This window comes from Amblyomma maculatum, chromosome 2 (assembly GCF_055883805.1).
Source record: "Amblyomma maculatum isolate TAMU_Amacu chromosome 2, ASM5588380v1, whole genome shotgun sequence".
NCBI lineage: Eukaryota > Metazoa > Arthropoda > Arachnida > Ixodida > Ixodidae > Amblyomma > Amblyomma maculatum.
In genome coordinates, this window is record NC_139345.1 from 8282625 (window position 1) to 8300210 (window position 17586).

Sequence of the window (17586 nt, forward strand, 5' to 3'; positions counted from 1 at the left end):
ACGATGTTCCATGAGTTTAACTTTAATACATCGACCAGTTTGGTCGATGTACATGAGGCCACAAGGAACAGAAATTTGGTTAGAATAGCAGCTTGGGCATGTTGGTTATGCATCTTGAGGTAACAGCGCGGAACACAGGACGGGAGCACACGATTAGAGGACGACACTACGAGCGCTGACTTTCAACAACGTTTATTTTGGAAAAACCCTCAACTTCTTATACCCTAACGCCACAGATCGCGTACAAATGACTTGCACATATCAGCAAAGTTAAAAAAAAAGAAAAACATAATAATAAATAAATAAATACACGTGCCGCATAACCTTCTCTTGCACACAGCGTGGTGCACTCTCTAAACACTCATGGAGACGATTGCACATTCAGCAGTTCGATTTCTTTTTGTGTTAACAGCAGGGACGGTTTGCTTACACATCGTTCCTGCAGTCTAGCTATCTCAGCGGCTTCAATTATCTCACGAACCAGCGCCTCATTATGTTTTGCTAGCACTTTACATTGTGTGAATTGCACGGAGCAAGTTTTTGACGCGCAGTCTCTTACATGGATCCCCAAATGCCTGCTTTTTTGTTCGACGTTGTTTTTGTGTTCTTTCAGCCTGCCATTTGTGCACCTTCCAGTCTGTCCTCCGTATTCCTTCCCACACTTCAAGGGTATGGAATAAACAACGCCTTCCGCGCACTTCACAAATCGACTCTGGTGGTTTGTTACGCACCCCCTCTGCCTTTGCGATCCATCAGCGTTTACACGTCGGAAGAGGCTTTTCAATTTATCCGGAGTAGTAAGCACAACATTAACGCCTGCTCTACGACCGATCTTTTTAAGCGATGGGAAATGTTGTGCACATACGGTATGGCCACAATCCTGCGCTTGTTTGTTGTCTCCCTGTTCTCGTCACCTTGTTGAGCACCGACACGCTCGAGTCTTAACTTCTTATTCAAACGTTCCGCAACAGAAACAAGCAAATGTGATGGGTACCCATCTCCTGTGAGGCGGTCAACCTGGCGATGAAAACTGGCCTCCATGGTGTGAGTGCATGACTTCTTGAGAGCATTTGACAAACAATGGTTTGCAACTGCTCTTTCACAAGTTTGGAATGAGCCGAGTAGAAAGGGAGTGGCGCCTTGTCACCTCTGGGTTCATAAGCCCAGCAGACCTTCCCTTGCCCGAAATCAAGTCTGGGATCTATAAATCTCATAGACCCCTGTACCGGGACTTCGTGGGTAATCGTGAGCGGCTGAAGAACATGGTTAAAACACGCCACTACTTCCTGAGCTACGTCTTGGGTGTTCGTGCCGCGGCCATCACAGAGCACAAGGTATTCATCGATGTACCTAAACACTTTGCGGACGTTTGTGCCGGGGAGGGCGTTCAGAAGGACTCTGTCTTTCTGGGCGAGGTACAAGTCACTGAGGATTGGTGCAATACAAGAACCTATGCACACGCCGCTTTTTTGGAGATACATGTTACCCTCCCAGAGGACATGGGTAGACTTCAAATAGACAGCAAGCAGCTCCAAGAACCCGCCTGCCGACACACCACAGGCATTTTGGAAAGTGATTGCACCGTACGTATCTATGCAAGTTTCCACACATTCTAGGAGATCATCTTGGGGAATCGAATAGTACAGATCTTTTACATCTACCGAACATGCTGCAAAGTCAGTGCTAGAATTGCCATTTAAAAACATACTTAAATCGTCTGATGATTTCACCTGGAAAGGGTCGTCACAGTCTAGTAATTTTAGTTTTTCCTGTAAGAACTTGGCGATCATTTTTCTTTTTTCTGCCAGGTCCCATTCTCAGAAACTATAACCCTTAGGGGCCAGTCAGGTTTATGCGTTTTCACAGTGCAAAACATGTCAAGAGACAATTTTTTACTGGTCTCAATGCTGCGAACTAGGTGGTCAGGTTTAAGGTTTTTGCATAGCTTCTAAGCATTTGACTTCGCTTTTCTTAGCACCGACATTTCATGTCTATTAAAAACAGAACTAATGGCATCTAGCGCCTTGGCTTTGCACATGTCAATAGGTAACACAGCAAAGCCCCCCTCCTTGTCCAAAGTAAGCAATGAAAACGAATGTTCTTTCAAATACTTCATCGCTCGTCGTACAGGCAGGCTTCTGTTGGGCAGTCGGCAGCGTGCGACCACGTCCACTCCATCTGAGACGCACCTGGAACTTTCGGACTCCGGTGCAGCCCGCGCAACTCGTCGTGCCATGGCCAGAAGTTCCGGTGCGGTTTTCTTCGGCTCGACGGCGAAAACTTCTAGGACTGACTGAGGCAGGCTTTTGACTCCGCAGGTGTGGACGCTGTTACCAGCTGTCTGTCCTTCTGTGCTCAGGTTTCATTAGAGTATAAATTGATGTGTGTTTACCCAATTAAAAACAGCTGTAAATTCAACTTCTTCGTTTGTCCCTTCTTGCTTCCGTCTTCGTCCTCTAGCGCTGTTACTTAAACATGGACAATGTACAGTGGTCTCCGTGCATTATTAAGCGGCGTCCTCCTACATTGACAACGATTTGTTTTTTGTTTTTTTCTAAGACACTATCTTGGTGCCAGATTCCGGCCTAAGCCAAAAGCCAGTGTTGATTGTTCTGTGATGTTGAGCAAAAATCCGTACTAGTATAATACAGGAAATCTTCGGATTGAATAAAACCGTTCGTACACTGGGTGACAATACCCAGTGATGCATATTTTAGTGTTGCCGGAAAACCAGAAATCTTCAACCCAACACTCAACAACAAAGCCCCCCACATTTTTCCTTGCCGTCCACTCACTGTAATAGCTTCTGAGAACAAACCTTGAACTCAGGAGCACCAGTCTCCCTCCAATCCGAGTGCACTGAAGCGCTTTGCATCAACAGCACCTGAACTTGAAGCATCCACCCGTAGCGTCGTCTCGAGAGCAGTCGTTCTAGCAGATGAGCCAGACTGGAACTTTCGAACTGAAAGGAAGCCAAGTTCCACGGTTCGTAATGAAGGGAAGTAAGAGTGGGGGAGAAGATGACAACGGAGCTGCGCCACAATAGCGGAAACTTGGCTCAATTGAGTTAGAAACTGCGACCGCAAAACACTTTTTTGTCCCCGCCTCTCTTCGTTTCGATACTTGTCGAACTGGCGACGTTGTCGAAAATCACGTCTATGGTTAGATGTCAGGAAAAGTATTGTAAAACAAATAAAGTGGAATGAACGGGATTACAGGAGTGGCATTAAATAAAAAGGACGCTGATAGCCTCTGCAGCTTTCTGATAAGAGTGCAGCCCAAGTGTACGGTCAGCCGGTCGACACAGGGTCCATGGTAGGCGAGCTTCGTTGAAGGATGCTGCCACGACTCGAAGGGAGAGACGCTGAAGAACGCGCGATGGCGAAGGGTGGAGAAGGGAGAGGTACACTGGAGATGATTGGGCTCACCCCCAGTTCTGGGCAGAAGCGGCAGCTGCCGGAGTGAACGCGGTAGGGGCAGCAGAACAAAAGAACTCCTTGTTATCCGCGCGGTCCACTTGACTGGGCGTGGGGAAGCGAGGAGGGAGCCCTTCTCCTGAACAGGGCACATTGAGCGATGGCGTCCCAAATATCACTCCCGTCGTATTACAGAACAATAGACATCGGGCCCGCGCGCGCATCGTTAGGGAGGCAGCAGATGATCGAAGCAACGCGTGCTTGTGTGCGTGTTCTTTTTTATTTTTTCCCCCTATCTCAAGAAGTTGCGGCTGGGTTGCCCCATGGAAACCTGCTTGAGGTTCTTTTACTCAGACCGGTGACGTTTTGTTTGTTGGGTGCAAAGGAAAGACAATCGTTCCTCCCAAAACTTGTTTCAAAGAAACACTCTTCCGCATTTTGCTGCTTGGGTATATTGTCAATCAGAGCTTGCCCATTTGTAGCTGCATTCTTTGGTCTCCGCTGGTACCCTGGTAGTCTCTTCCCTTGGCGGACTACACTCAGCACCGCTGACGGTTCGTATGAAGAAACCTCACAGCAGCGACAGTTAGATGCCTTTCGGGCACAAAGTTTGCTGCGACAACTGTCAATATAACATTGTAAACACATGCAATCACTGTAACAAACTTCACATGTGCTAAAAGACAAAATAAGTAACTGAACGTTTACCGTGGATTAACGCAAGAATCAGCGACAGCTGTTCAGCTCCCACATTGCAAAGAACATATTAGAATGTAGTGATGTCATTGAGAGTCGGGCGACAGAGTTGAGCCCGACCTTGCGAGGGCCTTCAACCGGGTCTCACAATAGACGCTTTTCTCTACTCTGCACTTCTGCAAGTTTCGGAGCATCATTCTAGAGGGCGTTAAAGATATTATGAAGGGTGTTCTGCGCAGGTCGTCATATATAATTGAGTTAGTTTCGAGTTGAGACTTTATTCATCAGTAAGACAGGATGGTGCCATGTCTTTTTGCATTTTTTATTTTGAAGATATAATCTATCCTTATGCAGCAGTTGTGTCGCAGTCTTGAGTCTTGGCAGGCATCAAACGCGCCTTGTGATGTGACAGATGGCAGTAAATGTTTCCGGAGTTTAGAAAGGTACGTGATTCTGAAACAAAAGTTATGAATGAGTTTTATCAATACATGCGGTCCCCTCTGTGGCGTCGCTGGGCTTCTGCTTCTTTAGTGCGCACGCTTAGGTCACCTCAACATCCGCACCGACATTCTGCTTGACAACCGTGAACTTCTGGGTTCCCCCGGAGGCGTAGCGGGGCTACTGCATCTTTAGAGCGCACACACTTTATGCTCGATGCTTACGCTTTATGCTTTATGCAACATGAGTAAACGTGATGTTTTTTAAGTTAGCAAACTGCAACAAGAGGATACATCAGCCTCTCGTAAAATTCTCTGAGAGCGGACAATGATTTAGCTTGCATCCAGTTCTATGAAATCGAATTTGATATCGCGTACCAATGCGTCGTCAGACAAGTGTTTATGAATTTCGTTTTCCCATGGACGCCGATGTCTACCATGCACCTTCCGGGGCATCGAATGCCTTCAGTTCCATTCATGCGAAACTTCGACGCAAACTCCCTTTTTCAAATGAGACGAAATACATCCGTTTTTGTTCTCGTTTTTTTTTTCTCCCAGAGAAATATACATGTCGTCACAGCACCTAACTATAGTCAGCCAGGCACGCGGTTCGAGCAGCCTCTTGCCTTCTGTGACACCTGTGCTGCTTATGCTCTTTAGCCACATGCTTCAGCCACATGACTCCTTCTTCCAGGCAGCCCTAGAGAAAACATTATATACCACCAAGGGCAGACAAAATCCAGGTAGGAGGAAAAAAAAGTGAAGGTGAAAGAAAAAGAAAGAAAAAATCTTACGCTCAGGAAGATACAGGAGCTGTCCATTTATCTCGCTAGCTACAGGGAACGTCACTAACTCGCAAGGAGACAGGACAACGCAAAAGCAGCAGCTGAAAGGTCGCCAGTCTTGACACCGCTCTCTGCTACACCTGAGTGTACGATACATCCTATTTTCTTCTTTCGACATGATTTCACCCTATATATAACGCTTTTCTTTTCGTCTAATTTTTTTTCTTCGCACCTTCGGTCACGCTGTCGCTCTCTGCCACTTCTTCTTTGCGACGTCACCTCCTCATCCTCTTATTCTGCCTTATCGTACCACTCTTTCCCAGAAGCCGGAAGGTAGACTCGTCTCCTCCATTCAGCTTCTCACAGCTGTCGCCTTAATTTGCGCTCGAACGTCAACGAGAATCGTAAAAACGTCCGGTCGTCTGCCGCTCCCTTTCCTGCAGCGTCGACGTCCACAGAGGAGGAGGGAAGAAGTTGGGAAGAGTCAGGTCACGCCCGAAAATCGTCTCGCCTCGTCTGCCCTTTTTTCTTCTATGGAAAGAAGGGGGCGTCGTCGAGGGGATAACTCGCGTAAGGAAGAACGGCGCCCGTGGTCGTCTCCGCCGTGGGGCGCAGCGAGCCGTGACAGCCCCTTTCACCGCGTTCGCCCCGCCGTGCCGAACGACACGAGTTAGGACCTCCAGGCTTGCTGGCCGTCGTCTGCGCACCGACCCGGTGGGTTACGTTTCCGGCGAGAAGAAACTGCTTTGGAGTTGTGCGAAACAGCCGCCTCCAATCGTAATGGTTTTTGCTCGTGGTTCTAGTTAGCTGAGTCTATCTCATCTGTAATAAAGTTCAACTCGGCGTAGACGTTAAGAGACAGCCCGAGATGAATTCTAACAACCAGTTTTAGTTTGGGCAAGTCAACACGGAAGCCGTACTTGTTAGAACACGCGTATGTGGGTCGTCTTGTTTTCTAAACTCGGCGTGCACCTCCTAGGGCATCCTCCCTCCTCGTCATTCTACTTTGCCGCAGCACTTAAAAAGCGCTTAAAGCTCCATCATGAGGCCAACACACAGGGCCCAAGATGAACTTACGCCGCACTTATATAGAAAAAAAAAGCACCTGCTCCAAAAGTGAAATTGAGCCACTTCTTGCAGTTGGCAGCATCATTCAAGCAATAAATAACTTCTGATATATAGAAGTTTTACGATAAATAAAAAAACCCGCAAATGATGCTGTAAAAGCTTTTGTTTTTATTTTAAGGAACACCGGCTGTTTGGTTTATGCTGTAGGATACCGGGAGCTAATATATATAAAACTGCGAAGCCCCTACGAAACCGGGTGAGGCCGGTAAAAATCCTTTGTGGTTGATTCTTTGACGCCCCCTGTTACGCGCCGTATGAATAAAATAAAAAATAAGTAAATCATGTAGTCATTACTATATATTGTCAGCCCTCCACGGATCTTCTTTCATTTGTACATACCATGATCTTCTTCTTCCTCTTGTACATACCATCATCGTCGTCCCGCGGCGCCGGCTCCGGCACGCGCTTGGGTTTTGTCCATCGGAACAAACGCCAGACACGGCATCTCTTGCCTTGCCGTCTCGACTTTGCCGTCTCGACTTGGCCTTCTTCCACAATATCAACTTTAGCCCTTAATATCTTCGAAAGAGCAGCGGAGAAAAAAAATGATGAGGTGACACTGAAATACCGACAACTAGCCAAACTCAGCACTGACCCTAAAAAATGACAATGTTAATGTGAGTGGCTGCCACTCTTTCGTTTCATCGAGTGCTTCTCATGCAAATGAAGCAGCTGCTGCCGTTTAGAGCCGTGGGTTTTACTGTGGCCAGCAGACTCCTCAGGTCGGAAACAATGTAGTAATGAAAAGGCAGCGTTCTAAGCCACACAATACTTTTTTTTATGTCCATGCAATTAATAAAAATTGCAGTGGTTTAATGCGGCAAAACCTAGTTTGACGTGTGAAAGCAGTAGTCTGGCGTAGTTCATCTTGGTAGGTGGCACGTGTATTTGACGTTGCCATCAACTACCAAGGTGCGGGAGTGAGAAGGATTGTGTTGTATGTTGCCGAACTTTCCAGCAGTGACATAGATATAAAGCTTCGCTTTAACCATTCCGAATAAACGTGTCTGCGTTTTCAAGGAGCATCATGTGTAACTGCAGATCCAAAGCTCTTGTAAAGCTGGATTCTGAACTCACCCTTCAAACTTAGAGACGATGCCCGACTTGGTAGCATCTGCTAGTTCGACAAGCAGGGAATGCTGAGCCGGCTGGACATCACAAACAAATGCTAAAGGGATCCACGTCTCCTAAAAGTCAAAAAGGCAGATAAGCAAAGCCGCTCTACAATGCATATGCATAAAGCTCGCGAATGCATAGCACTCTCATGACTGGCAACACAAATTAGTTTTGGGAAAAAAAAAAAGAAATTACAATAATATTGCCCTGGCCACACACCCTAAGAGGACCGGCAACAACGAAACTATGCAGTGAGTGGGGTTAGACAGAATTTCCTTCCCTCCTTCCTCCTGCTTGCTTTCAGCGAATTAGGTATATCAACTGTATGAGTAAAATGGTCTATAGACCACCCGTCGCCTCTTTTGTTCTTTTCTTCTCCCATTTTCTCTGCTATTCTCTTAGAAACAAACTGAGGAACGATAAAAAAAAAAAAGCGACGTTTTAAAAGGAAGTAAAGGTCTCGTTAATTCTTCGCGCCCTAACACCAGAGATAGGTTGCAGGCAAACTCTTGTACACTACTTCCACTCAGCAGAAAGCGATCCTTGCCTAAAACACCCTGCGCCAAGAAAAAACTGCATCAGCGAACACTGCTGTCGTTCCACCTTCCTTCCACTCAGCCATCCTCTCCTCTCGCTGCTAATGACAGCCTGATCTGCCTGCGTAGCTCGCTTTGTTGCGAATCGCTCAGCTGCCGTGTTGTCGGCCTTTCCAGCTCTGGCCCGATGGATCGGCCGCTTAAATATGTCAGGTTCTTCCTCAATGCAAGAGACGGCGACGACCATTTGATTAAGGTGTGGCGTGCGCAGCCAGTAAGGGAAGGTTAATTCCAAAGGAAGATAGGGGCAGCAAAAACGACGAAAACGGTCACGGTGCATTCACTCGTCAGAACGACCCACTTGTTTTTCCGTCTAGTTAGGAGTGTTTCGTGACGACCGGAACGACGCCGCTGTCGACTGCGATCTCGTGTTTCGCGACTACCGAGCTCGACGCTGCCGACTGCGTGGCATCTCTAATCGGGTCGCATCTTGATGACCTATACATTTGTGTCGGATGATTCTTTACGTGCTCGTACCGGAGAAGGCAGCGGTCGTATGGTTAGAAACTTTATTTTTTTGGAGAGGGAGAGACGCTAACGACCACGTATATGCAGTGCCTCGAGTCAAGCGAGATATCGGCTGTGGAGAAGTTTGGTACGTCCGCATGGTGCCGACCTGTGAAATGCGTTCGGAACGAAACTTGCCGTCCTTGTCAATAGAGGGCGTTTTCAATCTGACGTGAGATAAAAGGCTCATGCGCGGTGATGGCCTCATGCTAACTATTATGAGATAAAAGGCTCATGCCGGCGATTTTCCTGGCGGCGCTTGTAATCAATATTGTCGTCTGTCTGTTTTCAGAAAGCTTGTTCATGCTTTGGAAATTGACTCATTCGTTTTGCCTGATGTATTTGATTGAAACATAAGTTTAAAAAATGACCCATGCTTAAGCCTATTAACTTGGTTATAACATAGAGTTGCTTACACTCTTAATTAGAAGGAAAGCTGAGGGCGCTGCACTTCAGCCACCATGGGCGCGCTAAGAATCGTGGGCCGTTTTCCTACTTGGTGCGGGGCAGTTGGTGTTTCTCGGGTGCACGGAGTGCCGTTACCATGAGATCTCTTTTTCATTATCATCATCATCTCAAGGTGAGTACATAGACCGCAAAAGCCATAGTAGCGAAGGCGCAAAACCAAGCGTCGCCAATAAAAGGTTTGTTTCCTGAAATGCCACTAAAACCTTTTTTAAGTAATTGCGAAACCATAAATATTTTCAAAACGCTTCCTTCCTTTCAAAGTATGCCTATTAAGTGAGAAATATTGGTTTCTGTGCAGCTCAAATCTAAGCCAATAGGAGAAAGAGCCATCGCTTATATTGGATAAATCTCACACTGGCATTCTGTTTCTCTCCCTTTTTGTAATTTATAGTCACAATATTCAATCTTAACACATTATTTACGGTAGAACAACGTTTATCTTTGCATTAGTTTTGGTCAAAAGTTGTAGTTCTGCACTCGGTAGGTCTCCGACCCATGATGCTTTGGGCGCCCATTGGGGTTGAACTGGTCGTCAGGAAACTCCATGCAAACTCCCATAGATGGCGACACAGCTTTCCCTCTAGGTAAGAGTAAGAAACTCTATGGGTTATAACGACCGAAACCGTCCGTCACAGTATCAATTGGAGACCTGCAATTGGGGCCAGACAGCCTTTGTGCTTTTTTATAGAGCGTTGGATCTAGACGCCGAAATTTCACCGCTCACGAATGAATGGAGTCGGCAGTCGCGTACGCGATCGCAGTTGCAGGGTGCCTTAGCTCCACATTTGGCCTGGGCCACCCCCAAAACTTTGCCTCGACCGATTTTAGCCAAAACTGATGTCCAGCCCAATTCGACTATAAAGAACCCGATGGCAACCTGCAAATTTGTCCTGTAATTGATCCAACACATAGCCACTATCCCCGTTACGTCTTCCCCAAAATTCCAGTGAGAAGGGCTCCTCTTTCGAGAAGCAGAGCATTGTACGAATTCATGCCTTCATCATTTTCTGCATACACAAGAGCTGTTAACGAACCGACAGGACGAGCAATACTGTTCGGACGTGCGATTTATCCCTTACAAAATTTAAATTCGAAAGAAAGTTTTATCCGCAATATGCCAGTTGTGTGCAGAAACAACATTGGAATTTAACAAACCGAAAAAGTGTTGTGGGGAGCATTTTCGTCCAGCCGAGATAACTTTAGCTCGAGCCCTTTTCTTTCCTCGCCATCTGTTTACATTTTTGGCGACATAGGAAGATAATCATAGAGGCTATTTAAATGATAATGTGGATCACGCTTATATTGCTCTCCAGTATCTTGCGTCACAACAGTTTTTGCGCTTCTCAGTGTTCGGGGACGAACCACCACCTATCCCAAGTTTTGTATTTATTTGGGCTGCAAATGCAAGTGGACAGCAAGAATCCCTATTGTTTTAAAACCATCGGTATCTGCCATACTACGTGGACTTCTTGCTTACTCGAAATAGTCCATAATTTTGAATGGGAATTATTTGAGTTAACTTCGTCAGAAACGTACGGTGTGTAAAACATGCAACTTGCACCTTCAGACTTGATAAGGTCGGCTGAAGTTGCAGGGGAAGCGGGGCATTGCACAATGTGCCCCCGAAAGACATCTGGAGGGCATTGCATGAATATCTATAAACCTCTTGTAAAGGGCTCAGTGACGAACTAGTACCATCTTTCCTCTCTCAGTTTGCGAACTGCTTTGTTCTGCTGTCATAATCATTGACGATTGTCGCGATCTGCTCATAATGTTGTTGCCTGCACGGAGACAAAAAGAGGTATTGCCTTGAAAGGCTTCGCAATAAGCGTCAAAATAAATGCCAGTTTATTTCTTTCGGCAAAAGCGTCTCGAACAAATACTTGCCACTTGGTTTTAGTTCTTTTAAGTTTTTATTTCTGCGCACGTCGAGATACCAGAGCTCGGAATCAAATTGGAAACAAGCATACACACTTTGGAGCTCCAGGCGGTGTCTATTCTCGGGGGACCCAGAACTCCAGTGCGCCGCTGTTTTCAGGCCGTACAAAACAAAACACGCTCTCGAAAAATGACGTGAGCGTATTTAAACGGCAGTGGGATAAAGTAGAGCATTACAACTGTGTTTGAGATTCTTCGCGAGCGAAACGCCAAAATTCAAAGAAATGCTCGCAAAAAGTAAAAAGTATGAAAGCGAAGAAAACAGCGGAGGAAGCGCTAAGAGCCGTTCGTCGCGAACTACCTCACTTGGTTCTCAGCGGCTTTGCGTTCCCCAAGGTAAGCACAAATGGAACTCAAGAGAAATGTTTGCCGTTACCGGCGCGAAGTGCGCGCTCTATGCGCTGAGTGCGTACGTTTTCAAGTTGCGATGCCACCCGTGTTGCTTGCGAGCTTGCTTCAGCTCCGACTCCGTTTTTTCGCCGCTGCTTGGCTATGGAGCGCATCTCCACGGCGTTGGTTCGACGGCTGATTTCAGGCTCCGAACGGCGCTCAACTTTCTGGCTGACTGCGAATAAAACATGCAGATAGCCTCCTTCGAGGATGCAGATAAAGAGTTCAGGGCCTAGGAAAAGGGCTATAAAAGGATGCGGAGAGAAAAAGAGAAAGTAAAAGCTGCATATGTAGAGAAGCGAAGATGAAAAGTGCTTGCATTGCCTCTTTTGCACAGTCGGCAGAGTAGAAATGTGCAGCCAAGCTCTCGCCTCGAGTGTGGTGTTCTGATGAAGTATAGCTCGGCACTCGTGCATAGGAGATCATTGCTATATTGGCTGTTTTCCCTCGCATGCTGGAGATGTTGCCTTTCACCCCGAAAGGTATGTCTCGCTCCGCTTTCTTTTGGAAACTTCTCGAATTAACTTTCGGTGATCGAAGGACAGTTCGTGACAGCAGCCTTCCCATTAATTTTTAACTGCCGAGCTAGGCAAGCTTAATTAATCAAAAATATGCCACGTGCCACAATACGAAGTAAGACGTGTCGTTCCTTTTGTTGCTATTATATAGCTTGTGGGGTAGAACTACAGCTGTAGAATAATATGCTGAGAAGTTGACATACTACGAGGGTACAATATTTGCCAGCCAGGTGAACGCAGAGAAGACAATGTGGAACAGTGTGGAATAGCAGCCCAAAAGATATATAGATATATTTATTGAAAGGAAAGGCAGAGAGATTGGCCGAAATTAAAATCTGGCCTGCTACTCTGCTCTGGGGAAGGGGAAGGGGAGAAGAAAGAGGATCATGATGGGTGACGATGTGGGAGAAGGCATATGAAATACATATACAGACACGACAGTTCGCTTTACAAGCGCAAATCGAGTCCGGCGGCGCACAAAAAAACGGAAAAGAGCTAGCACTGCCTGGACACCCTTACCCTCGTCCTGCCAAGCGCCCCCAGCAGAAGTTCCCCCGACAGAGGCCTCTTGTCCAAACGCTTCAAGGAAACGGTTAGAACAGTTCTTTCACGTGCATACAAAAAGCAGTCCAAAATTCGTAACAAACAGACCTGGTCGAAGCCTACTTTATGAAAGCCTTTTTTTTTCTTTATATTTATAAATTTTTCCACACTTTTGTAGACACACGACAAAGGACTAGGGGCATTCAGCTGTGAATCTGTAAAGTAATGCATTTAACGGAATCGAACTTACTAAAAAAACAAAATGAACTGGTTAGAATCGGCCCATGGTTACACAGCAGTGTTCTTTTCATGCTCCACTAGCTGTATTAAGCATACGTGAACTCTTTTATATTCATTTTCTTTTGCGCCAAATCTGCTTTTATTATTAGAGCTTCCGATGCTATATTAAGTGAAACCGGAATTTCCAGCAGTTCGTGATGCTGTTCACGTTTCTGCTAGAAAAAACTAGAAAAAAATTGTGCTATTTTGAAGCAGAGCAAAATCTGACGTTGCGTGAATCTACCCAAAAATAATTGCGTGCTTTACGAAGGCGAGATTGATGATATTTATCCGGGAAAAGCAAGTACCAAGACAAGGACGAGCACTGACTTCCAAAGTAGCGTTTAGTTGGAATGCACATACAATAATACACAAGAGGGTCTCCCATGCATCTTTTGCACATGAATAAAAATCTTAGCTTCTTTTCGGGAACAATCGAATGGCGGCCTACTGACAGTCCGGATACCTGCGCAGCTTCCACTGTTTCTCTGGAGGTTCGATAGGATGTTGTAACTACGTTGTAGTTTAGGAATATTGGCTGGCGTATAGACCATTTTATTTAGGAGGTCGCCATTTTGAAAATGTGGCGCCGTCTATGTTCTGTTTTTGTCCCTAGCGCCATGCTGGTATGCGCGCACACATTTGTTGTATACCCACAGTGCAGGACGGCGGTGCCGCATATAGACGTTTCTGTTCTGGTTTTGTCTGTGTTTGCGTTAGAAAAGCTCCTGGATTGCGGCAAAGCATTTTCTAGCAGTACTGCCGCCGTTTCGTGGAGCGATGGCCGGAACTTCGGCAGATGACGGGGCCGGAGGCCGCGGCACTCTTACCGGCGTTCCGATGATTGACATAGGTAAGCGGATTTTTTTGAGTTTGTGAACTAATGCACTACAATTGTCGCACTACTATCTACGACGGTTGTCGAAGAAGCGACACAGACAGCGCCAAGCTTCTTTTATGCTATTTAATTGCGTTCGATAGACTACAATTGCCAGCCAGGATAACACAGCTATTTCATGAATGTTTACGTTAGCGGGACTTCACTTTGCTTGAGTACACTTGATGTGTGTATGCGATTTTTATTGTTTGATCAGTCCCGATACTGAACTCGTTTCGTGAAAGCTGACCGGTATACAATTCACGATTTCGAACACGTACTACAGTGCACTTCTCGGTGAGATACGTGTCGTGCCAAAATCAAGCGCTCGATCCTCTGTGCGCTCTGTGTTTCATCGGGTTATCAATGAGATAAATGCTCACTAACGAGCAGATCCAGTGATCGGTACGAGATTGTTTACTCAGCTAGAGCGTGTAGACACCGAGCGAAGGCAACGTCTACACTTGTTGGCGTCGCATATGTCACCGTCGCTAGTTTGGGGATTTGGCCACTGAGCGATCAATGACCGTTCTCTCTGCCTCGTTTTTTTTTTTTTTTTTTTTTCTCGTACGTAGCGTCCTCTTTTCACTTGATGAAAGAGGAGTGTTTCGGCCGTAAATAGCTCACGCTGAACAAGTGAAGTTAGATCACAGGTTGCACGGCTACTAGCTACGCGGCAGTAGAAATTCGCCGCGCCTCCCTTTCTTCTATTGTGTTTTGTGGCGAGCACTTAGAGCGCTTGCAGTCCTCTCCAAGTTATGCTTTTTCACACGAGTTTTCTAGGCTTTGGTATCTTGACTGGAGCAGTTAGCGCACTCTTGTTTTTCGGTAATAACCTTGCTGTTACATTGCTTCCTCGGCGTGTAGTTAGGTGATATAGCATGCAACGAGAATTTTGAAGTTTTTTTTTTCTATTTCTCTTCGCTCCGCCCTTCCATTGCTTTGATTATGTGCCCTTGATACTTCTCTACAGGCGACAAGCTGTACAGCCATCCAACTGTTGTCACTTACTGGAGTGACGACATAAAGAAGTGGCCACGCGTGCAGATGCCACACATTATTTTTTGCCTCCTTGAGAAGAAAGCGTGTGACCTCAAGGAGGTGGAATCATTCAGGAGCATGCAGTCGTACTCGTATTTGCAGAGTGGTTGGGTTGGGACGGTGCTCATACATACAGTAGATGAGCAATTGGCATTGCTGAAATGCCAAGTGCAGGCCTCACAGTCAGTCAAAGTTCTTCACGAAGCATGGGTGTGTTGCACAAGAAGTGGTGACGTTATAAACCTTCCGTTCATAGCCCAGGTTAAGCATATTTATGGAGTTCATGGCAGTACGCTGTCCACTAACAATGTGTTTCGAGCACACACGGGAGGCGGTCGATGGCCCAAAATCCTTTCTGTTGACGCTAGCCAACCAACGCCGTCGCTCGTCTTCATCGGACGGAAAACGATGCAGTTGAAACAGATCGGACCCGCACTGATGCCGCGGCTGTTGATGCTGTGCACATGGCTCTGCGCCTAGTATTTTTCGCTTACGATAGTTGTTGGAGCAGCCAACAACAGCGCAGTGGGATCCTGATGACCTCGGCTCACGATTCATGTTCACAGTTTGCATGAAAACCAAGCAAAAGCTGTTTTATCGCGCAAAAAACACACGAAAGGCAAGTTTTCAATGCAAATGCTATGGCCACCTTGCCGCCCGCGCATACCAGCGAGAAAGGGGAGAGAAGGAGCGGCTCCGCGCGCGCCGCTTCGAGGCTATTTTCCTCCTCGCGGCGAAAACGGTCTATACAGTCGACGCTATGAAAGTAGAACTACTACATTGCGCTAGTTTTCAGGTTAACAAAACCTCTTTGGAATTGTTTGAAACACCGTCCCAGCTACGTGATATGTGTGCTATTAAACGATGAAGGGAGATCATAAATAACCTTTTTGGCGCAAAGAACAAAGCCATGTAACCTTGGTTGCAGGCAGCATGACTCGGAGCATGGTATTGCAACACAAGGCAGCGTATTGCTCGGGATATAACCAAATAAATACGCCAAAGCTGCTCACTATACGGCTGCATCAGTGACAATATTTAGCCACCCCCCCCCCCTCCCCCCCTTTCCCCCTTCCCACTGAAATACACGAAGTCCTCGTCTTGTTGCGATGGCAGACAAAATTTTGTCGGCGCATTACACGGGGTGACATGACCCCGATCGAGTGTCGTATCTGCAAGAGCGTGTCAAAAGACGTGGCCCCTGAGGATTTGCTTTTGTCCCATAGTACTCATTGAGGCTGACAGCGATTACAGAGTGACTATATTTTTCCGCAGTTTTCGCTGATAGCCGTGTTACGCCATAACGCACGTTCCCCGCTAATTATTTTAATTAGCGCAGTTTTGATGAAGGTTGCGTATCTGTACGATGATGAAAAAAGAAAAATGGGCGAAGCCAAAAGCTAGGAAGAAGTGAATAGCAAACAAACCAACGCTGTGCGAAAGGAAAATGCTAATTAGTGTCGTCCATATGCGATACCGAACGCCTACGATGAAAAGACCAAAAGCTAGGAAGAAGTGAATAGCAAACAAGCCAGCGCTGTGCGAAAGGAAAATGCTAATTAGTGTCGTCCATATGCGATACCGAGCGCCTACGATGAAAAGATGCAGCGTTCGTAAAAACTTCCATCTTCCAAGAAATCGTCCTGGCTGGAGCTTCAGAGTCAGTACCACTATCATCGAATCTTTAACTAATCCAAAACAAGATGTTTTTACTAACTACCCCGCCTAATATTCCCCTGGTCCAGTACCATTACTAACAAGCGAATGGGCTCATATTCGGCTTTCAAAGAATCCTCAAATCTGATCGTGAACCGTCTGTGAGATTGACAGTAGCTGAGGAAAAAAGGAGGGCATTGTAAAGTGGCAAGGCTCGGATAAAAGCTCACCCATTTTATTCAAGCCCGGTTTCTGCTGCGGAAACCAGCGTATATATATACTATGAACTGGAGTTCGACGGATAGCAGAATGCGCTCTCACACATTTAACAGGCTCTCAGAACCTCAGGGCGGCACTTCTTATGCTTCCCGACTCAAATCGATAGTCAAGAGAAGAGATCCCATCCCTTGCCCACTACAGATTCCTCCTTTACCGCATTTCCTCTTCACCCTTCTGCTATACCGAAAGCTTCAGCAGTTTGTGCGCTGCTGATTCCAGTTTTACAACCAGTATATCTTCTGCGGCGTGGCCTTTTACGGGTTACGTCCCCCTGTATTAGACATGCGGTGTAAAAGGGAGGGAAGAGAAGAGTCTGAGGAGGTTAAAGGGGGATCCGGGCCTCAATGAGAACGCGAAGAGACCCTAACCCGGCCCTCAACGTGGCGCACTGCCACCGGCAGCGGTGAAAAAGAAAAGACAAAGTCGTAGAGATGGCGGAATTCTTCGCAGCTGCGGCTCGTCGATCTGCCTTTTGTTAATGGGTCGGCCCTTTCGAGCTCGTTTACGGGAAACATTTACAGCCGTTTTTCCTCGAGCCATCTCTGGTGCGACGGCGTCCCCGCGGTTTTACCTTGTTCTTCTGTACTTTCTTTTTCCATCTCTTGCTGTGCGATCTTGTGGTTTCTTTTTTTATTCGATGGCAGCGTGTCTCTCTTTTGCTTACGAAGTCTTTTTTTTTCCCTACAGCTTGACGGTGATGGCAACGGTGCCTACGCCAGATGTGAATGCGCGTACGGCGGCTTGTCTTTGCGCTAGCTTGGTTCTACAGGACTACGCTGCAGGGCTAAAATCACTCCTTTGGGTTTGACACAAATGGGTCCCTCTTCGAATCTTTCAGCGCCTAGTTCATCGACCCTTTCTTTTCCGAGGAGAGGAGATTTATAACCGATGTGACAATGAACCGTGGTTTATCGAC